The following is a 23,085-nucleotide window of genomic DNA, read 5'->3' as shown; positions in this document are numbered from 1 at the left end:
AGAATTTTTTTCTTACCTTTTCTTTTTATCACTCTCAGTATAATTATCCATCTCTTAATTATCTTTTTGTGTATAGTGTGACATCAATCTAATTAATGTTTCCTTCCTCTTGTGTTTACTTTGCTTTATCTTTCAATATGTTTAATCAGGGAGATACAAAGGGCTGAATTTTCAGGGTATCCTGAAGGTGGAAATGGAGATAGAATCATAGAATCCCTACAGTGCAGAAGGAGATCTTTTAGCCCATTGAGCCTGCACTGACAACAACTCCATTCGCCCTGTTGCTGTAACCTCATGTATTTACCCTACTAGTCTCCTGACACTGAGGGGCAATTTTCTCTGACCAATCCACCTAACCTCCACAACTGGAGAAGGAAAGCGGTGCCCCAGAGGAAACCCATGCAGACTTGGGGAGAATTTATAAACTCCACACAGACAGTGACCCAAGGCCAGAATTGAACCTGGGTCCATAGCACTATGAGGCAGCAGTGCTAACCAGTGTGTAACCGAGGCACAATAGATGCTGGGATGGGTCCTGACAATACCGGTGCAAGGCAATATATCTATTATAAGGCAATACGAAGCAACCTGGGGAAGGGAAAGTGGATCAGGAATTCTGTTCTCCCTCCAAATAAGGCGAGCTATGGTAGATTATAAGTTTTTTAACGATTTGTAGGGACAGTAGGTTTGATTTTCAGAGGTCTGTGCATGCATGTTCTAAAACGCATCAGTTGAGGGATGGCAAGTACGCAGTTGAGAATCAATCATGACTCCCCCAGTGCATCGCTTTGGCCACATCCAAAGAAGCAGCAGGATAAAGGGGAGCTCAGCTCTTAGTCAGCAGTGCCCTTGGTGCAATTCATTTGACCATCTTTACCATCATTCTGACAAGAGGTAAGCTTGGATTTAAATTCAGCTATAGTTCATACAGGTGTGTTTTTACAACTTAAAAAGCACAAAAGAAGTGATTAATTTGTATATTTTTGTGGCTTGTTCTGTGGGGCAAGGCTGAGCAGGGTTAAGAAGGGTGTGACATCATTGGGGGAGCACAAATGAAGGTGAGTGTGAAGCCCCACAAAGTGTAAATCCATTTCTGCATGACAAATTGCTGAAATTGCAAGCTGACAGAGAGCAATGAAAGAAAACAGGGCACTCAGGAGCTGAGTGAACTGGATATGTAACCGTGTGTCTCCTTAAATCATCACATAGAAGCGTTGAAGAAACAACAATGCACATACTGAAAAGGAAGTGTTAAATAGAATGGGTGAATTCAATATCAACATTGGAAGGAAGTGATTGCATGAGAGTAGGTGCAGAGGAAATTCACTAAGAAGTTGCCTGAGCTGGAGCATTTCAGCTACTAAGAAAGACTGGATAGGCTGGGGTTGTTTTCCTTGGAGCAGAGAAGGCTGAGGGGGGGACCAGATCGTGATATATAAAATTATGAGGGGCATAGATAGGGTGGATAGGAAGGAATGTTTCTCCTTAGCAGAGGGGTCAATGACCAGGGGGCACAGATTTAAGTTAAGGGGCAGGAGGTTTATAGGAGATGTGAGGAAAAACCTCTTCACCCAGAGGGTGGTGGGAATATGGAATTCACTGCCTGAGAGGGTGGTAGAGGCAGGACCCCTCACAACATTTAAGAAATATTAGATGAGCTTTTGAAATACCATGGTATACAAGGCTATGGGCTAAGTGCTGGAAAATGGGATTAGAATAGATAGGTGCTTTCAGAAGGCTTTCAACAAAGTCTCACATGACAGACTGTAAAGTTAAAGCACATGGGAATTGCAGGTAATGTCTCGAGATGGATAGAAAGCTGGTTAGCAGATAGGAAGCAAAGAGTTGGTGTAAATGGGTCTTTTTCTGATTGGCAGTCAGTGACTAGTGGAGTTCGGCAGGGATCTATACAAGGATCCCAACTGTTCACATTATATGTTAATGATTTGTAAGCTGGAACTGAATGTATTACCTCCAAATTTGCAGATGATACAAAGTTTGGTGGTACGGCGAATTGTGAGGAGGGTGCAGAGATGCTTCAGCGCAATTTGGACAGGCTGAGTATGTGGGCATATGCAGGACAAATGCAATATATTGTGGATAAATGTGAGGTATCCACTTTGGTAGCAATAATAGGAAGGCATATTGAATACTATGAGAAGGGATCTCATACCTGAATGAGTGTAAATTGAGAGAAATGGATACTCAGCCATGGTGTCCTTGTACATCAATCATTGGAAGTAAGCATGCAAGTACAGCAGGCAGTAAATAAGGCCTTCATAGTGACAGGATGTGAGTATAAGGATAGGGATGTTTTGCTGCAATTGTATGGGATGTGGTGACACCACATCTGCAGTATTGTTGCAGCTTTGGTGTTTTTACCTGACGAAGGATGTCCTTGTTGTAGAGGGAGTACAGCGAAGATTTACCAGGCTGATTTCTGGGATGGCAGATCTGTCATATTCAGGAACGACTAAGTCGGTTAGATTATATTCATTGGAGTTTAGAAGAGTGAGAAGGGATCTCATAGAAACTTATAAAATTCTAACAGGATTAGGCAGTGTAGATTCGGAAAGAATCCCAATAGTGGGGGAGTCCAGAATTAGGGGGCATGGTTTGAGGAAAAGGGGTAAATCTTTTAGAACTGAGGTGAGGAGAAATTTCCTCACCTAGAAGGTGGTGAATGTATGGAATTCACTACTACAGAATGTAGTTGAGGCCAAAATGTTGTCTGATTTCAAGATGAAATCAGATATAGCCCTTGGGGCTAAAGAGATCAAAGAATATGGCAGGGGGCAGGAGGAGGGGGATCAGAATATTGAATTTGACTATCAACCACGATCAAAATGAATGGCGGAGCAGTTTTGAAGGGCTGAATGGTGTACTCCTGCTTCTAGATTCTATGTTTCTACTTGATGGTTAGTGCGGACATGATGGGCCAAAAAGTCTCTTTCCATGCTATAAAATTAAGGGCAGAATTTTCCCATCCTGTCTATCACGGGAATCGTAGCGGGTGGGACAGGACCATGCAAAGGTTCGTTGACCTCGGGTGGGATTTTCTTATCTTGGGGCAAGCGCAGCTGGAAAATCCCACCCTATGACTCTTAGTCAGGTATTAAATGAGAAACAGAGAGGGGAAAGGAAGATTGGATTATAAGAGAGAAAAGAGACTAAAAGAAAAAAAAAATTTTTTTGAAATTTGTTGATTATAATCACCAACAATTAGAACTTGAAAGAATGGGTCCACACTTGGTTAATTTTCAGTGTCAGTAGTTGATTGGTCATAATTAACAGTTATCATATTATTAAAGGATCCTTAGAATTAAAGAAACCAGATTTAACTTCCTGTGGAGAATTTATTTCTTATCTACTGCACAAGTACAGCAGCTTCACACAAATTCAAAGCATTTCAATTCTGAACTAGGCAGTGAGGTGCTGCTTTTCACAGAACTAACGTTGGAGCAATGAAACTCAGCAAAACTTTTAGATATGTGCATCAATTCACACACCTGCAGCTTGCCTGAAGTTGCGAAAACATTTTCATTAGCAAGTCAGTACAATTATCATTAGTGTGGTAGTAAAGTTTGACCCAACATTATTATAATTTTGAACATTCACCTCAGATTTGATTAATTTGGAATTGCAAAGAGTAACATGTTTAATCAATACATTACATGTAAATTAAATATTTTCCCTGAAAAGCCCGTGTGTAATTATAAACCTTTGGATCAGAAAGAATCTGATATCCTAATGTTTCAGAATGTTCAATGAGTACTTTTTAAAGGTTGTGTTCATCAAGGAAAAAGATGTTAATGATGGGATTAAAACTGTTCATTTTTCAGATGCTGGCCAATATCCAGCACAACTTGAAATAAAAATGGATAAGAGAAGTATGCATATTAAAGCTTCTCCAAACTACGTACTGCCTTAACTTCAGAATAGCATCCTCCTGTACACCAGTATAAGCTTATCATTTCCCACTTAACCTTCTGATGGCTCAGAATAAGTTTTCTAATTTGTCCAGTTTGTGCTAAATTGTGACTGTCTGTTGAGGGCCTCTATCCATTATTGCACTGCACTACATTGAAACTGTTTCATATTGGACTTTTAATTTAGTGACAAAAGGACCCTTTTATCTCATTTAGTTCACTGCATCTAGATCTGGTTGCAGTGGTAAGATGACATAGTCCTTTGCTACAGTCAGAACCAAACAAATGTTGGGAGCTGGATTTTACTCTTGAACTTTTCTATGAATTTTTGCACTAAATGTTCCATTCAGCCAAACATCTCAAAAGTGCAGCATCCTCTAAAGAGTACTGAGTACCAAAGTGAATAGGGTAGACAAATATGTATCTCCCAAAGAATTTTTAATAAGTCTGAACCCAGAAGTTGTTTTTTAGTATGTACATGTAGGATATAACCAGCTCTTGCAAGGACAGCTTTTGTTGCTCATCCTTAATTGATCTTGAGAAAGGTGATAGTCACTTTTTTGAACTGCTGTGGAACCAAAGAGCAATTCTATTGGACCTGAACCATTAACTCTGTTTCTTTCTCCACAGTTGCTTCTAGACCTGCTGAGGTTTATTTCAGTGAACACAGGAGTTGGAATATCTTGTTGAAGTTGTACAAGATATTGGTAAGACCATACTTGGAATACTGTGTGCAGTTCCGGTCACCCTATTATAGAAAGAGTGCAGAAAAGATTTACTAGGATGCTACCGGGACTTGATAGATTGAGTTATAAAGGAGACGCTGGATAGACTGGGACTTTTTTCTCTGGAGCATAAGAGGCTGAGGGGTGATCTTATAGAGGTCTATAAAATAATAAGGGGCACAGATCAGCTAGATAGTCAATATCTTTTCCCAAAGGTAGGGGAGTCCAAAACTAGACAGCATAGGTTTAAGTTGAGAGGAGAGAGATACAAAAGTGTCCAGAGGGGCAAATTTTTCACACAGAGGGTGGTGAGTGTCTGGAACAAGCTGCCAGAGTAGTAGTAGAGGTGGGTGCAATTTTGTCTTTTAAAAAGCATTTAGGTAGTTACATGGGTATGATGGGTATAGAGGGATATAGGCCAAATGCAGGCAATTGGGATTCGTTTAGGGGCTTTTAAAAAAAAAGGCGGCATGGACAACTTGGGCCAACGGCCCTATTTCCATGCTGTAAACTTCTATGACTCTATGAACATCCCTACATCTTACTTCATGATGAACGGAAAGTCACTGATAAAGCAGCTGAACATTGAACCCAGGGCATTATTACCCTGAGAAACTCCAGCACTGATATCCTGGGGCTGAGATGATTGGCTTCAACATTCTCTTCAATTTTGCTGGTGTTCCCTGGTGTCACATTTAGTCAAAAGCTGCTTTGGTGTAATGGGCAGTCACTCTTACCTGGCCTCTTGAGCTATGCTCATTTCTCCATTTTAAGGCCAAAGCTGTAATGAGGTCGGGAACTGAGTGGACATGGAGAAATCAAAACTGAGCATCAGTGACAGATTGTTGCTGTGTAAGTTTTGTTTGATAGCATGATGAACAATTCTTTCCATCATAATGCTCACAGCTGAGAGTTGACTAATGGAGCGATAATTGGTAGATTGGATTTGTCCTGCTTTTTTGTGGATAAAACATACCTGGGCGATATTCCACACTGTCAGGTGGATGCTGGTATTCTAGCTATAGTAGAACAGCTTGGTTAGGGGCTAGCTAGCCTGCAGCACATCTTAAATACCACTGCTAGGATGTTGCTATAGCCGTTGCTGGATCTAGTACCTTCAGCTATTTATTGATATCTCCTGGAGTGAACTAAATTAGCTGAAAACTGGGATCTGTGATGGTGTAGACAAAGAACAAAGACAAAGAAATTTCAGCACAGGAACAGACCCGTCGGCCATCCAAGCCTACACCAACCATGCTGCCCGACTGAACTAAAAACGCCTACTCTTCCATGGACTATACCCCTCTATTCCCATCCTATTCATCTATTTGTCAAGATATCCCTTAAAATTCACTATCATACCTGTTTTCACTACTCCCCAACGTTCCAGGGACCCACTACCCTCTGTGTAAAAAAACTTGCCTTCAACATCTCCTTTAAACTTTGCCCCTCGCACCTTAAACCTATTCTCCCTGATAACTGACTCTTCCACCCCAGGGAAAAGCTTCTGACTATACTGTTAGGTGAGATCTTATTGAAAGTCTTCTGAAAGTGCCTGTCCATTCTAATATCTGACCTCTGCAGGAGGCTGAAATGAAGCATCCACTCAGCACTTCTGACTGAAGGTGACTGCAAATACTTCAGCCTTGTCTTTTGCAGGGTGCAGCTGGGCTCACCCATCATTGAGGATGGAGATATTCGTGGAACCTCCCCCTCCAATAAGTTGTTTAATTGTCCATCAACATTCACAACTGGATGTGGCAGGATTGCAGAGCTTAGTTCTGATCCACTGATTGTGGGATCACTTAACTCTATTGATTGCATGCTGCTCTGCCACTTGGCATGCAAGTAGTACTTTATTGTAGCTTCAACAGGTTGGCACCTCATTTTTAGTCTGCTGATTACAGAGTTACAGAACTAAGGTGAATTGCTAAAGTTAAGATATAGATATTTCATAATTTAACAGAACGATGGAACAGGCTTAAAAGGGCTGACTGGCCTACTCCTGTTACTACATATGCTGAGATCGGGGCTGCTGGGAGTCTGAGGGGAGATTGAGACTGCGAGGGCTGTGGATCGAAGCCGGCCGGGTGAGGGGGAGGTCAAGGCTATGCTGGACTCATCCACAGGGCCAGCAATCGAGGATTTGTGTGCCAGTGATGCGGGGTCGCAGAGCTGGCCATCGATCGGGACCTGGCAGTGTGGGGTTACTGTGCATACACCGATCTTGGCGCTGACAGATTGGCACATGTGCAGTGGCTTGCTCTGCGCTATGCTGCCGGCCTCTCCAGTGGGAATAGGCCCTGCCTGTTGAAAATCCTGCTAAAAAAGCCAGCAGGATTTACTCCAGCTTTTATGCAAATTCAACATTTAGAATTTTTTGGGGAGGATCCCACCCTCTCTGTTCCTAAATTCCTCACTAATTTTATTATCATGTAGACACACTCAAAAATATGTAAATCAACAAGGTATTTTCTGAAGTTTCTCGTGTTGATGAGGTAAATTTCAGATTTGCAAATAATGTAGCAGTACATCACAACAGTAAGGTGTATAGTCAGCAGAATCCATATTAGCAACAGGATAAAGCTCAAGTCTTAATCTCTTAAGAGTTAGACAACCATGAAGGAATAATAGTAACATAAAATTATTTTTTTTTTTTGGCTTTTAATCTACTGGAGAAAGCATTAATCAAGGACCATTAATTATATGTCATTGCAAATGCATGATATTTAAATGATAAGCTTTAGTCACATATTTTTACAGTAACATTGAAATAAGTGTGGTTAATTAAATTCTGTAAGAACTCAAAAAGATTTGGGTGTTAAAAAAGTTCTTTAAAATTGAGATACTGTACAAGCAGTTTTGAATAACAAACAAAAAGTTCCTATCTGACTGAGTGGTGACAAATTGCCAGTGAAATAATTTGAAAAGAAGTTTGTATGAGATTGTTTTCAATTGGTTTTGTAGTGAGTTTTATTGACCTACTAAAGGTAGAAAGTTAAACAAATAAATATGTTGGTTCCATGAATAAATGTCCAATCGTGAAAAATTGTTGTTCTAGCACTCAGCACACACATTTAAAAAAACACCTACATAACAATTCTGGATACATCACAAAATATAAAAACTCCACCCTCAGATTCAGCATTGTTCATAATTCTGTCGTCACATACAACGTGCTAAACAACTCCTGAATATAAGGCAGTTCTTTTCAGAAAAATCCTTGCAGAAAATTTTGAGAAGTTTATGCTAAAAATTGCGATTTTCATGGCGAGTGTTGGCTTATAGCCAGCAAATCCTAAGACACTGAACAAATTCACAATCTAGCTGTCAGCATTTCTCTCACACTGTCACAGGCAGTCAGTCCTTGGCTTTCCTGTCAATATACAGCACCTCAGAAAAGGTTCCAAAGTTCGCGTTTTTACCTTGTGTGTAATAATACATAATTCATAATTACTGCGATAGCCTTCGGAATAAGTAGATTAAAGTAGCACAGACTGTTCCACTAATCCATACAGGGAGCTTTGTCCATGACTGTGTCATGCTCGGAGTTGTGGGCACGTACACTTCTGCCAGTTCCAGTTGTTTCTTTTTCAGCTATTGTAATGAACATGAGCTCAAGGCCATTCAGAAAGGCACTTGCCTTTTGGATTCATTTTATGCATAGGGAAATACTACATTTAACTATTTTGTTGCGAATCGTATCGTTTAAAATGATCTATTATGTTGCAAACCTCACTTTAATTATTTCAGCTAGGAAATGTTCAATTTGGTACTGAAAGCAGCTTTTGAAATGTGGATTTAAAATATTTTTTTCACTGGAGATTTTGATTAATAGTTTTTTTCTTGATTGGCGCTTTTCATTCCTACTTGCTATTCGTTGACTGTAACGATAATTTGTGATGTGTTGCTCTTCTACAAAATAACATTTGAGCCAAATAATTAATAAATGTGTGCCATTAACTTCATATATAGGCTAGACTGCACGCAACAGAAAGGTTATATCTTATATTCAAAAGCAATGTACAGATTCAATTGCGATGGCATGCTATTGGAATGTAACAACACTTCTTGTCCGTTCAAGATTCTTATGCAGCTGAAGATAGAAGGTTCAGCTCCCTCACAGTGATACTTCTGGGCTTCACCCACTCACTACATACCGCAAACTTTGAAGGAAAAGGCAGACAAACCTGGAAAGTACTGGATTGTTGTGGCTTTTCCCCTACAATTACTGCGTACAAGCAAGAGATTACCTTGCTGAAACTGAAACCCCATTATTATCTGCAGACACAAATATTTCACGTTCTTTCAATGCAAGTTAGTTGGATGAACATTTTTCCATAGCTGACAGCTGATTCCAACCCTAGGCTTCATTTGGCATTGAATAATTTTGATAGACACAAGGTTATGCATAAATAACGACAGAATCTACATTTAACTTACAACCCTCCTAAATTATATTATTGTTAATCGCACTTTATAAAAACTCTAACACCACCCACCCCACATAAAAGAATCATACCAAATGATGAAGATTACTGTCCGAATAAAATTTAAGGTTCGGTGACAGCAAGTGAGGTTTATTAAAAACGACACTGCTCACGTTAAACCACGAGGAATGTTTTAGTTTTATCTGCTGCAATAAGAAAATACCAATTAAATAAAACCTACTTACAAAATCAACCCGAGTAAAGGGGTAAATAACTCACCGGGCAGAGGCAGCCTCCCACAACACCCGTCGCATCAACATATGTGTGACAACAAAATTAGACACCTTTTTCGCTGCTTCTGGCAGGTGGAAATGCGACAGACCGGGTTCGAACACGAAGTTACTTGTTCTGTTCGCAGAAGCTCAACCAGTTCCTTCCAGCTTGGGGATCCGAAAGCCGAGCCCAGCCTCAGCTGTCAATCACCCTCGGGGAGGCGGGGCCCCACTGCACCTGCCCTCCCACCCTCAGCTGCCAATCACCTCATAGGAGGCGGTGCCCCATTGCACCTGCCCTCCCACCTTCAACTGTCAATCACCCTCGGGGAGGCGGTGCCCCCTTCCACCTGCCCTCCCGCCCTCAGCTGTCAGTCACCCTCGGGGAAGGGGCGCCCCGTTGCACCTGCCATCCACCCTCAGCTTTCAATTTGAAGAGGCACCAACATCACAAACGACTGTCAAACTACTAGACCCAGAATGAAACATTCGTGGTAACATTGACATTACAAGGAACTAATCCTAAATAACTAGTAATGCACTCAAACACAGCAGCACATTTAGTAGCGAAAGGCATAGCTGATGCAATGGGAGAGCTTCAACTACGTTAACCTGCATCCATAGAAGTTTCCAGTTTTCAAGCCGTAAATACAGTCTTCTCTGATGAACCATTATTGACTTAACAAATGTTCTCTTTACAGATGCCTGGCCTGCTGCTTGCCAGCATTTTAAGTTTCAAGCCTGCGCAATATTTTTCTTTTGGGCCAAGTGGTCTCACTGTGTTGATTCCCTTTAGTGATCAATTAAAATAGAATCAAAGGATGAATTCTTCCCCAGAATTTGGGACCCTGATGCTGGGATCAAATGGTAGCTGGGAGCCAGATAGTTGGAGCTAGTTTTCCAAAGGTGGCCACCCAACTGACTTCCAATGCTACCAGCCCAACCGCAGGCCTTGTCAATCCCACTGGGAGAGGTGGATGATGCTGAATCAAAAGGGCACAACCACATGGAGGTGTGCCTGGATAGGAATTAAAAATAAATATTCAAAGATACCAATCTCTGGGCTCATTGGGACAGTGTGGAAGTGGCAGAGATGGACTTAACACTTTGGGAGCGCTACACTCAGCACCCCCCCACAATGTCATGGCCTGCTCCAGTGACATTGCCCACTACAGTGATGCCAAACTTTGCCCGAGGTGATGTCAAGCTCCACCCACAAATGAGTGCCCTGACCCCAATGACATCATGTCCTCCTGACAGTCACCCTAACGTCACACAGTGCAAACCACAAAAATACAGAAAAGTACACAGAGCGCTATTTCAATGCTTTTTAACTAATGAAATAAGGCTGTAATTGATTAATTCAATTCCATAATGCAAGCCGCAGGAGCCCAAAAAAAATACAAGTACACAAGTCACTGCTCACTGCTTCAGTGCTTCGTAACTGATGTAAACAAGCCTATAATTGATCAATTCAAATCCACAATGCAAGCTGCAAAAATACAAGAAAAATACAAATGACAAATTACTGCTTTGGTATTTTCTGACTAAGGAAAACAAGCCTGTTATTGATCAATTGAAAATCCAAGCCTCCTTGTTGTCAGCATGATGGTGCAGATCGTCAATATTGTGATCTATGTGTCTTGAGGTGGACTGGCCGAAGAGCAACAGGATGGAGAAATCAGCCAATGGTATGACTGCAGCACAGCACAGGCCAGTGCAGGACAGAATGAGCCAATAGAAGTCCAGTGCATGAGTAAATACTCCAACCAAGTGGAATTCAGTGAGTCCAAGTCAAATGGGCAACCGTCTGGCAGGATACCATTCTTTGTCCAAAACAGACTTTTGGAATGTGGGAACTGAGAGTGATGGGGGATGGTGGTTACTCACCAATTATAACTGTCTGCACATGACAGCCATGATATCAGACCAATATATAATGGTCCCATTTGAAAAACAAAATTTAAACAAGAGAATATGGAAGAGGGACATATTTTTAAGATTTTCTTGCTTTATCAGTTTGCAATCCATGACAATTTAGATTGTTTTTCTTCTGCAGGTTTTCTTCACAAAATGAGCAATAAACTCACCATGGGTAAAACCTTGTAAGGATGCATTTTTAATTGTAAGTATTGCTGAACTGGTTAAATGTTCCCAACTCATTGTAATTCACAGGTATTTTTCCAAACTTTTTAATGCAGAGGAAGAACATTCAATGGAAGCATTTGTGATACATATTGTTAAAAATATTTTCAGAATGGTTTCCACGTTTGCAAAGGTTGCCTGCAAACCATCACATCCAAGAGTGTACAAATTAACTAATGAGTGAGTAGGGGCAAGTTGAACCTCAGGGTTGAGTAAGGCAAAAGAAGACTGCTCTTTCAGAAAATTCATTAAAATTAAGAAATATCAATCAATACGAAGTGGCATTATCACCTCTAGAAATCATGGAGTCCTTCCCTGTCCATGGCTCACTCTTTGCACCTTGCAGCCCTCAGTTCCAATGGCCCCCATGGACGTGTCGCAAAGAAGCCACCTCTGTGTAGCTGGTGGCCCTCAACCTGTAATATAGACCCTAACTCGGGCCTTAATGAGTTCAGTTTGTTGCCCAGAAACTTCTCTGCTAGAAAGTATGCATCAGTGAGTCAATATGGCTCCTTGTCATTATCACGATTACAGCAGAGAAAGAGGCCATTTGGCCTGTTGTGTCCATGATGTGGAGGTGCCGGCATTGGACTGGGGTAAACACAGTAGGAAGTCTGACAGCACCAGGTTTAAGTCCAACCGATTTATTTGATAGTAAACTCACAAGCTTTCGAGGTTGGCCTCTTCGTCAGGTGAAAGGAGAGTTCTGGCCTCAGACAGAGCATATAACAGCACAGACAGTTTACAGATTACTGATTAGAATGTGTCTTTACAATTGACCTGCTTCAATAACATCACCCAATGCAAAAACAAATATGACTTTAATCATGTTACAATTTCTTTATACAAAATATCAAAAGATGCAACTGAAAATAGCAAAATGTAACTACAATGTTTTACAATTTAAAAATAATTAGTTATCATGTGTACGTTTCGCCTTCATCCAATTTTGAAACAATGCATTCCTATCCACTTGTTGAATAAAGAAGTTTTCCTTCAAGTTGCTTTTTTTAACCATTCACCTTATATTGTTGTTATCTAGTCTCCAGCTTCCCACCAACCATTTATTTTTATCTACTTTGTATAGACCCCTCATGATTTTGAACCCTTCTATCAAATCTCCTTTCAACCTTCTCTTCTCCAAAAAGAACCTCAGATTTCAATCTGTCGATATAACTGAAATCCCTTATCCCTGGAATCATTTTTGTAAACTTTCTGCACCTTCTTTGATTTGATTTATTATTGTCATATGTATTAGCACACAGTGAAAAATATTGTTTCTTGCATGTTATTACAGACAAAGCATACCGTTCGTAAAGAAGAAAACAAGAGAGTGCAGAATGTAGTGTTACAATCATAGCTAGGGTGTAGAGAAAAATCAACTTAATGCAAGGGAAGTCCATTCAAAATTCTGATAGCAGCAGGGAAGAAGCTGTTCTTGAGTCAGTTGGTATGTGACCTCAGACTTTTTATCTTTTTCCCGAAGAAAGAAGGTGGAAGAGAGAATGTCCGGGGTGTGTGAGGTCCTTAATTATGATGGCTGCTTTGCTGAGGCAATGGGAAGTGTAGTCGATGGATGGGAGGCTGGTTTGCGTGATAGTGTGGGCTACATTCATAACCATTTGTAGTTTATTGCAGTCTTGGGCAGAGCAGGAACCATACCAAGCTGTGATACAACCAGAAAGAATGCTTTCTATGGTGCATTTGTAAGAGTTGATGAGAATCATAGCTGAGATGCCATATTTTCTTAGTCTTCAGAGAAGGTGAAGGCATTGGTGGGGTTTTTTAACTATAGTGTCGGTATGGGGGGACCAGAATAGGTTGTTGGTGATCTGGAAGTTCTCAACCATTTCTACTTCATCCTCGTTGATGTTGACAGGGGTATTTTCTCTACTCTGCTGCCTGAAGTCAATGATAATCTCCTTCATTTTGTTAACATTGAGGGAGAGGTTATAGCTGCCGCACCAGTTCCCCAGGTTCTCTATCTCATTCCTGTGCTCTGTCTCATCATTGTTTGAGATCCAACCCACTACAGTGGTGTTGTCAGCAAACTTGAAAATCGAATCGGAGGGAAATTTGACCACACAGTCATAGATGTATATGGAGTATAGTCGGGGGCTAAGAACACAATCTTGTGGGGCATCGGTTGAGGATGATTGTGCAGGAGCTGTCCTTACTCATTGTAGTGGGTTAGGAATTTCAGGATCCAGTTGCAGTGGGAGGAGCCAAGGCACAGGTCATGGAATTTGGAGATGAGTTTTGTCAGAATAATGGTGTTGAAGGCTGAGCTGTAGTCAATAAATAGGAGTCTGACATAGGTGTCTTTGTTATCTAGGTTTTCCAGGGTTGAGTACAGAGCCAGGGAAATGGTGTCTGCTGTGGATCTGTTGTGGCAGTAGACAAACCTGCCTAGTGGATCTAGGCAGTCTGGGAGGCTGGAATTGATTTGTGCCATGACCAATCTTTTGAAGAACTTCATAATGATGGATGTCAGAGCCACTGGACAATAGTCATTAAGATATGCTGTCTGGGTTTTCTTTGGTACTGGGGTGATGGTTGTCTTCCTGAAGCAGATAGAGACCTCAGATTGTTTTAAAGAGAGGTTGAAGACGTCTGTGAATGCCCCCGCCACCTGATCCACGCAGGATCTGAGTGCTCGCCCGGGAATCCCATCTGGGCCAGTCGCTTTCCATGGGTTGACCTTTAAGAAAGCTGCTCTGACATCTACAACGGTGACCTCAGATATAGCTTCATCTAGGGCTTCCAGGGTGGAGGGCATGCTCTCGCTGATCTCTTGCTCAAAACAGGTGTAGAATGCAATGAGCTCATCAGGAAGAGGTGCATTGGAGCTGGTGATTTTACATGCCTTCTTTAAAGGCATGTAACTACATACATCTATATACCTTCTGTAAAGCCTTCACATCTTTTCTGAAATGTGATGCCCTGAATTATACACACTCCATTTGAGGCTGTAAAAGTGTTTTATAAATGTTCATCATAATTTCCTTGCTTTTATACTCTATGCCTCTCTGTATAAAGTCCTGGACCACCCCACCACCTCCCCCAACCCATGCCGTTTTAACCATTTACTCAATCTTCTACTTTCAATGATTTGTGCAAATATAGACACATAGGAAATAGGAACAGGAGTAGGCCATTACAGCAGCCTTCTATATCCTCTTGTGTCTTTCACCAACCTCTTCACAATTTGTGCCATCCATAAATTTTGAAATTTGCCTTGCATACCCAAATGTAGGTTATCAATAAATACTAAGAAGAACAGAGGGCCGAATACTGACTCCAGGGCACTTCTTCAAATGCCTTTTGGAAGTCCATTAAGTTCATTCCTCTCATTAATCCTTTCTATCACCCCATCAAAAACTTTAATCATATGAGGGAAACAGGATTTGCCTTTAACAAATGCTGATTTTCCTTGATTAATCCACAAAGGCCAAAGTGATTGTTAATTTTGCTGCAGATTATCATTTATGTAAGATTTCCCACCACTGAGGATAAACTGACTGCCTGTAGTTGCTCGTTTTTTTATTCTTACATAATATTTTGAACAACGATGTGACATCGGTCCTCAGACATCATTCCAGTATCTAAGAATGAATTTAAGATTATGGCTAGTGTCACTCCAGTTTTCTTCCTTATTTCCCTCGTATCCTCAGATGCATCTGATCCAGTCCTGAAGACTCATCAACTTTAAATGTAGCCAGTCTTTCTAACATCACCTCCTTATCAATTTTCAGCCCCTCCAGTGTTGCAAAGACTTCCTCCTTCACTGTGACTTCAGCAGTATCTTCCATCTTTATAAGGACAAGTACAAAATCACCAAGCTGCCCAACTCCTTTTGGCATGCTTTGACTATTTGTATGCCTACAAAAGACCTTTGGATTTGCTTTTACATTAGTTACCAATCTTTTCTCATACTCCTTCCTTGCCTTTCTTATTTTCTTTTTCACTTCCCCTCTAAACTTTTTATATTCAACGCAGTTCTCAATTATGTCATCAGTCCGACATTTGTCATATGCAAGCTTTTTCTGCGATATGTTACTCTCTTGCATCAGCAAGAGAAATCTGGTTTAATTTGTCCTACCTTTCCCCTTGTGGGAATGTATGTCATTTGTATGTGAGCTATCTTTCCTTTAAAACACACCACTGTTCTGTTACAGTTTTGATTGCTAAACTTTAATCTCAACTTACTTGACCAGATTTGTTTTCACCCCACAGAATTTGCCTCCAATTATTTTGACAGCTCTTTTGATAGCAATTATCTAGATAGCTCTTTGTTCTTTTCCTAGCTAACTTAAACATTGTGCTATTATGATTACTGCTCTCTAAATGTTTCCTTGCTAACATTTGTTCCACTTGACCCACCTCATTCCCTAGAATCAGATCCAGTAATTTCTCATCAATGAAAGGAATTCTTCTGAAACCTCTCCAAAAATAGATGGAAGCCACTGTCAGTTTTTGGCTTCATTTAAAGGTATTTCCTTCTCATTTTAGTAAAAGGCTATGTGATGGTGGCATGAGGGTAGGAGAGATGAGCAGTTGGTGGGGTCGCAGTCCTCAATCATATAGGCTTCTATGAAAGAGCTTGAGGCACAGTTTATCACGGGAAAGTTTATTTTTAATGTGAAAACACGATAAGAAAAATTGTAGGATAACTTCACTTGGGTTTGCTGATCTCCCATAAAAATGGTCTTAGTGCCATTTTACCTGTTCTTGATTCCCTCTGGGATTCCACTGATATTCTGACAAAGGAATTTCCAGGCGTTAACATTTTATAGTGGTGGAGGCAGATTCAAAAGGGAATTGGATGAGCACCTGAAGAGGGAAGAAAATGTAGGGCAATGTGGAAGCAACTATATACATTGTTAAAGGCAATGTATACAACTATATCAAGGACAGTGTATTAACAGCACAAAGGTTTGAATGAATTGGAATGATAATAGGCCATGTTATAAATTCCCCTCAGCCTAGTTCATGTCCCAGCATGTCATAATTTGGTCAAAATCTATATTGCAATTTATTAATCCAATATTGCTGAATATGATTAGATTGAATTTTACTGAGAATGGTTCCCGAGGTACCATTGGAACATTGCCCAAATGATCATTCATATATGAACCCACACAATAAATATCAGTAGGTTATTCAATTGCTCATTCTATCTTGTCCTCATTCAATCAAAGTTGCATTTTTGAAGCTAGCAATATTACATTATGATAGAATTTTAATTGCCAAGGGACCAAGGGAGGTGGATGCCAGATGTGTTTGGGGGTTGGTGGTGATGGCGGCCCCCATCACCGCACCCCCCCTCCGCCCCCGCCCCCCCCCAACCTTTCCACTTCCCAGCATGTTAGAATCCTCACAAGATTCTACTTAATCTTGTATTTAAATCTGCTAAGTGACAAGTACTTCTCATTTGAACCCAGTATCCTTGCTTTTAACAGGCCGAAGCATGGGTTTTCAGAAATGTATGAAATGCACCAAGTTCGAAGTAAGAGCAGCATAATGACTGATAGTTTTGTGAAATTAAAAGGTTGAAAACCTTAACAGTAAAACTATATATTTTCTCACAGGACCTGTTCTCAGAGTATGTTTTTTAAATTGTCTTACGGGTGAGTTCCAACAGGTTGAATGTCATTTCCACTGTCTTGGTCTTTACTAACCTTGATCTACACTTTCCTGCTGTCAACCTTCAATGTAGCATGGGAACAACTTATGCTGTTATACCTTGGACTTCTGATGAGGAACAAGAGGAGCAGCAACATCAGTAGCGTGAAGAGCAGCAAGAGCAAAACCAGCAGCAGCAGTTGTTGCCTTCTCCTTTCAAATGCTGCTAGAACAGAAAGGAAGGACTCAGATTCAACTTGGTGGGAATGATAACCCAAGCACAGGGTATACTAGCAGAAGATTAATTTTCTCAACATGACTGAGTAACAGTGGCTCAGGGAGCTTAGGTTTTTGAGGCAATTGTTGCTGACATTTGCAGCTACCTGGAACAAAACTTCCTTCCCAGAAGATCAGGTGGGCATGCAATGTGGCCGTAAAAGTTGCCACAGCCCGCATTTCTTCACCTCTGGCTTCTTTCAGAGATCTGCTGGTGATATTTGCATGATTTCACAATCAGCAACTCACATGTGATTGATGTCATGTTTGCCTGGGCCACTTATATTCACTTTGTTACTGATGAGGTCAGTCAAAGATAGAGGTCTCTCACTTTTTTTGCAGTAGCTGGGTTCCCACACATACATGGAGCCATTGAAAGCATACATTCAAGGTGCACTCAGAACAACCAGCAATTGTCAATCGGAAGGGATTCCATATAATCTATGCTCAGTTAGTATATGACCACTAGAAAGTGTTCATGCCTGGAGAAGATCATCTTGGAAATAGCCATGATTCCTTCATTCTGCTCCAGTAAAATCTCCTAAAGGTCTTCAGAACTCCAACAGTCAACCTCCAAGGATGTGGCAGATGATACCAGTGAGGAGCCCTACCACTTATGTAGTAAAAGGATAGAAACTTGAGCTACATGAATCCACAGGCAAACTATTAACAATCCATTGGATTACTGAAGATGTGATTCAGGTCCTGAACAGATCTGGAGTATGCAACAGAAAGGGTCTTCAGAATGATAGTTGAAAGTTGAAGACCAAATACATTCTTGGAGGAGGAACAGCAGAATGAGGAGGTACCTGATGTGTCCACTCTGGCTGCTCACCTAGCCATCAGAGAAGCCAGCTATGGACTCATCCAGGCACAGTTCAGTATGTGAGACCTGATGACACAACAGTGCTCAGCCCACTGTCCCTGTCCCCCACTGAACTCTCACTCAAATCATTCTCACAATCAGAAATACCTCAATCACATTCGTACTGTTTATTTATCTTCCATTCTGATCATACTATTCCTTCGAAGCTAATGTTCATTTGGAAGGTAGAAGGCAACAATGTGATGACTGGGCATAGGAGACTTGAAATAAATTGATTCATTCCCATTTTCCAATCTATTAACAAAATGAGAGTTGCCAACATCATAGCCAACGTTAGGCATGCACAGTCAATTCTGTTCCTTTCTTACATCATAGCGTAGGCAGCAGCCAGGACTAAAAATGGCACCACTCAAATAATCACAGCTGTGTTTTCTCCCCTCTGCAGGCAACAATCAAAACCATACCCCTTTTTAAAGATGTTTCAGTTCAGTTCAGAATTTTATTTAATGACCTTTGTGAATAATGACTTCACTGATACATTTTTAAGAAGAGTGACAGAAGTCTTAAACTGCGTCTTGTTTTTTTTGAACCTGGCATCGAAGACAAATGTATCGCACAAATGTGCCCAACGCATCATAGTTTGTAGAGGTAACTTAAAATGTGGTTTTTAATGTCTTTTAATGCCACACTATGGATTCTGAATTTGAGGAACAAACATGTACTTATTTGAAGTACATGCACAAACCTAAAAATGCTGGCTGTAATTTGCATAATCACACCCCATGCACACTGCAACTGAATACCAGTGAAGTAATATGATACTAATTTCTCAACTCATCTATTGAAGTGGCCTAACACAACATTCCATTGAGCTTTAGTGGCAGAAGATTTCTGTTCAATTGCTGCTCTGACATCTGGAACTTGGCCTTCTCTTTTCAGATACCAACACGCGTTTTCAAAATTTTGATTTTATTTCAGAATCGGTGGGGAACATATGCTTGCTGACATTGCCAGTTGTGCAGCTATTCCACGCTCCAGTGTGTGTGAACTGGCTGCAGGCGGGATTTCAGCCCCTTACTCAATTTAATTGACCAGCATCTCTCTAATGCCTACAGGGGACAAAATTAAGACTTCTTGCAGCCCATGAGTCCAAGTCCCAAGACTGCAGGCAAAGGTAGGTTTTCTGGGTCTCTGGGCAGGGTGAGTAGGAAAGGCCAGGGGAAGGTAGGAAAGTGGAGAATTTGGGTGTTGAGAGAAAAGACGGTGTGGGGCAGGGAGGTCCAGTGACCACCAGACCCTAAAGATGGGGGAGCTGCCTGAAGTTTTTAATGGAAGGTCTTCCTCTTCTCTGTCCCAGTACTAAACCTGAATATTTTTGGGCTTCCGCCATACCCTGGATAATCTCCTGCCAGCCTAAAAAATGAAGCTGCGTGGGAAATGGCCCTTAAGTGATGCATAATTGGCCACTTAAGGGCCTCAGTTGGAGAAGTTAGTGGACAGTCTGTCCAAGGCCTTGCTTGTCCCAGGGCAAAATGACTGAGAGATCAGGGTGGGTGGGAAATCAGTGAGAAGCCCATTCAATGCTGGCAGGGGAGCTTGAAATTCAGGCCCATATTAAAGTTAGCAGCAGCACATTAAAGAGATAAAAACAACTGGCTACTTCTGTTTTAGTATTTATTTTGAAACTAGGCATAGAATGCCACGGAAGTATAATTTAAACACAAAATCTAATAGCAGACTTGAATCCAGTCATGGAACAAGGACTATTTCACACAAAGTATTTTAATGGTTCCTGATCAGCTAAATAAGTCCTCTATGTGTAATTATTGCTTGATTTGTGTTCCTGTTATTTCATGCAACTTCTATGTGAGCAGGGTCTACTTAGGATAAGTTTTAACGTTGAGAGATTGGGGTTCAGCCTCTCCTCTCTAGTCGACGTAACAATTTGGTACATGAACCAAAAATGGCTGGCTCAACATTGGAATTTGGAAGGTTACTTGTCCCTAATTAATGAATAGATAGCTTTAGTGTTCTTTTGACAAAACCTAAACTTCTAACCATATTCATTGCAAGCAGTGCATTCATACAGATATAAAAGCTTTTCATGCAAGCACAGAGGTTTACTTGTGGAATGACATCATTGGCATTCAGCACATATATGGGTCAATGCGGATGTGCAACCAGCCATCTGAACTGGCAGGAGTTACGGTGCTTTATAATCACCAAAGTGAATCCCTTTGCGTAACTAATGCAGTGCTACAGCTGTGACTTCAGCAGAGTTTGAGGCATGTTGCTTGTTCCTCTGCTCTGACATCTGAGATACCTTTGACAGACACTGCCATGAGGGTCCCACCAAAGAGTATCAAATCTAACTATACCTGTGCAAGGGCAGACACAGTCATCAGGGTTGCATGGGGGCTCTGATTTAACAGGTGGGGTGCAGGGGTTGAGAAAGAGTACCTTGAGCAGAATCCCCATTTCCTTCTGACTTTTCTCTAGTTGTATACCACACCATTCCTGCTAGCCAAGAGCTGATGAGCATTTGCTACACTTCAGTAAGGCATTGAATGGCCAAAATAAGGCTTTCCTTTATTCTATTTAATGTAGAAGACCAAGTATGCAGGTCATTGGTCAAGTTAAGGATGCACTCATTTGCCTGCTGTGTCTGATGTTTCATGCAGTTGGCAACTCATTCCATGGAGGTGGATAATAGTGCAAATGCCTGAAACATCATTGTACTTGTGTTGATATGGACTCTTCCAATCGTTCTTCAAAGATATGCATTGCTTCTGGAAATGCTGACTGAATCATACAACCACACACATCTTTCTGTTGATGCTCAAGAATTGTCATATTCATGGATGACCCCCCAGGCTCAATGTTTGATTCCAGCAAAGCTAGGAGTGTCCTGCATCCTATGACAGGAACTCTGCACTGCTATCCCTGTCTCTAACATCTGCTTCTGATTACTCTGGATGCATGCTTCACCATGTAGGAACCTATTGCCCTTGAATGCCCACCAAGGTGAAAGTATCTTCACCTGAGTCTTGTGATGACACTTCTCCAGATTGTGAAAACTTCTCTGAGGATTCCTTGGCTTCTTCCTGATTCAGCTCCTGTGTCACACTTGAAGGATCTGTGGGAAAGACATGAATTAAAACAATATGGTGAAACAGTCAAAGTCACCATTATGCATTTGTTCACATTTAGTTTGTGTGACAAGAACACTAGAATTAGGAGCAGGAGTAGCCCATTTGGCCTGCTCAGCCAGTTGATAAGATCATAACTGATCTGATTGTAGTCTCAACCCCACTTCCCTGTCTGTTCTCCACAGTCCTCGACCCACCCCGCCCCACCTCCCTTGTTGATGAAAAATCTGTTTAACCCAGTCTTGAGTATTTTAAAGACCCAACGTGAAGGGCTGAGGCAAACAACTATCTGTGTGTTTGGTGAGTGGAGGAGTTTGGTGAGGAGGGAAAGGAGGTGTTCCTTTTCTTTTGCTTTTTCAACCTTTTCACCCTGAAGGAAATGGTTCTTACTTTTCTATAGGGAAAGGGGCGAGCTGCCTTGTGAGAATCTGGTATTCCAGACCTAAGGTACACCAGCTGGAGGTAAATTTAATAAAATATATAAAAAAGGAAAATAATTAAGTGAATAATATAATTATGTAATTAATTAAAACACATTAAGGATGACAGGACAGGTGAGGTGTCAAGGCTGTAGCATGTATGAGCTTCTGGGTAACGTGGTCTGCAGTATTTGTGGCTCTAGGAGTTTTGTTTGAGACATTTGGTTGGGGTTGAGCTGCAGACACTGCAACACATTAGGGAGAGGAAAGGTTGCCTTGATGTGTTGTACCAGGAGGCAATCACATCACTTAGGATAGGTCTTCTGATTTGGTCAGTGGTCAGGGACAGGAGGGTGTGAATCAGGTGTGGCAGGTAAAGAGACGCAACGAGCAGAAGCCTTAACCCTTAGCAATTGTGCAATAAGTTTAAGATTCCCTCAGCTTTTCTGGAAGACAGTGAGAGTTGCAGATGAACAAATTGGCCATGTTGCTGTGATTCAGGAACCCTTTTAAGTTGGGGAAACAAAAGGGAATGTAATGGCAATAAGGGACCATAAGACCATAAGATATAAGAGTAGAATTAGGCCACTTGGCCTATCGGGTCTGCCCCACCATTCAATCATGGCTGATATTTTTCTCACCCCTTTTCTCCTGCCTTTTCCCCATTACCCTTGATCCCTTTATTAATCAAGAATCTATCTATCTCTGCCTTACAGACATTTAATGACCTGGCCATCACAGGTCATCTGAGTTCCACAGATTCACTAGTCTCTGATTGAAGAAATTCCTCCTCATCTCTGTTTTAAAGGATAATCACTTTAGCCTGAGGTTGTGCCCTCTGGTTATAGCTTTTACCACCAGTGGAAACATCCTCTCCACGCCCACTGTATCCAGGCCTCGAATTATCCTGTAAGTATCAATAAGATTCCCCTCATCCTTTTAACCTCCAACGAATACAGACCCAGAGTCCTCAAACATTCCTCATACGACAAGCTCTTAATTCCAGAGATCTTCTTGTAAATCTTGTATGGACCCTTTCCAAGGCCAGCACGTTCTTTCTTAGATACGGGGCCCAAAACTGCTCACAATACTCCAAATGGGATCTGACCAAAGCCTTATACAGCCTTAGAAGTACATCCCTGCTCTTGTATTCTAGCCCTCTTGACATGCTAACATTGCATCTGCCTTCCTAACTGCTGAATGACCCTACACATTAACCTTAAGAGAATCTTGAACAAGGACTCCCAAGTTTCTTTGTGTTTCTGACTTCCTAAGCATTTTCCCATTTA

General features: G+C 41.2%; 1 protein-coding gene across 3 annotated transcripts in view; it reads right to left on the bottom strand.

The window, feature by feature from the left end:
* The window catches only part of wipf3 (WAS/WASL interacting protein family member 3), a 103,994-nt gene extending 94,442 nt beyond the window's left edge, over positions 1-9,552 (bottom strand). Inside the window, exon 1 of one of the 3 annotated variants that reach the window (XM_080206053.1) lies at positions 9,330-9,552. The gene's annotated coding sequence lies outside the window, so the exon portion shown is untranslated. The remainder of the gene's footprint in view (positions 1-9,329) is intronic. The other 2 variants (XM_080206052.1, XM_080206059.1) reach the window with 2 other exon arrangements.
* Positions 9,553-23,085: the final 13,533 nt, after the last annotated feature.

The sequence above is a fragment of the Carcharhinus amblyrhynchos genome, chromosome 2, assembly GCF_965287045.1.
Source record: "Carcharhinus amblyrhynchos chromosome 2, sCarAmb.v2.hapA, whole genome shotgun sequence".
NCBI lineage: Eukaryota > Metazoa > Chordata > Chondrichthyes > Carcharhiniformes > Carcharhinidae > Carcharhinus > Carcharhinus amblyrhynchos.
This window is presented reverse-complemented; position numbering and strand designations above follow the sequence as displayed.